This window comes from Pinus tabuliformis, chromosome 1_2 (genome assembly GCF_031772625.1).
Source record: "Pinus tabuliformis cultivar Carrire ecotype Pingquan chromosome 1_2, CPIR1, whole genome shotgun sequence".
In the NCBI taxonomy this organism is placed as follows: domain Eukaryota; kingdom Viridiplantae; phylum Streptophyta; class Pinopsida; order Pinales; family Pinaceae; genus Pinus; species Pinus tabuliformis.
This window is the reverse complement of record NC_142298.1, coordinates 1143961450-1143962188: the sequence shown is the minus strand read 5'-3', so window position 1 is coordinate 1143962188 and position 739 is coordinate 1143961450. Positions and strand designations below refer to the sequence as shown.

Genomic DNA, 739 nt, shown 5'->3' with positions numbered 1-739 from the left:
GAGATAAGAGTGTTTAAATCAATTTTTTTTTAGGGGAAAAAGGGATTGGAAAAAAAAAAAAAATTGGTAATCATGAAGGAAAAAATGGTAAATATGATAGAGACATTTGGAACCAAACAAAATTAAAAACTAAATACTAAGTATTGACATCAATCCAATTAAACAAATAAGAGTTTCTATTATTACAAATTTCCTCCAAATTTAATAAAAAATCATATGGGAACGTCCTCCCCCCAAACTAGGCTGCAAGAAAGGATCAGGTTCATTCTTCAATGTGTATAACATATACGCGATGCAAAATAAAATCTGACTTCTAATGAGGCGATTGTGGGTTTCGAATACCAACGGGTGTGCAGTACCAAACTCGTTGACAGTTCCTTTGTTTCTGTGAACTGGCAAGTAAAATCGATGTTCTCTGTTGTCACAAAACTAAATAGCAAGTACAAACAAAACTTACTTGCGCATCCAGGGAATCGAACCCTGGTCAGTACCGTGGGAGGGTACTATGATACCACTACACCAGATGCGCTAGCTGTTAATTACATAAATTATAAATATTTGAGTGATAGTGACCAAGAGATTTATTATCTCGATCCCTGCGCTTGGAAAAAGGTTTTCGTTTGTATTTGGTTTGGAAAAAGGTTTTCGTTTGTATTTGGTCTTCACTCGCTTTCTAAGTAAAAATTTCCATAACTTTTTTTCACATAGTGGTAATGAATAATTGAGTCCAAAAGCTTAT

The 739-nt window shown here is 34.1% G+C and overlaps 1 non-coding gene across 1 annotated transcript; it reads right to left on the bottom strand.

Moving 5' to 3' along the window:
* Positions 1-458: 458 nt before the first annotated feature.
* On the bottom strand, positions 459-529 carry TRNAG-CCC (transfer RNA glycine (anticodon CCC)). The gene has a single exon. It is a non-coding gene; the product is annotated as a tRNA-Gly (tRNA).
* Between the last annotated feature and the right edge of the window lie 210 nt (positions 530-739).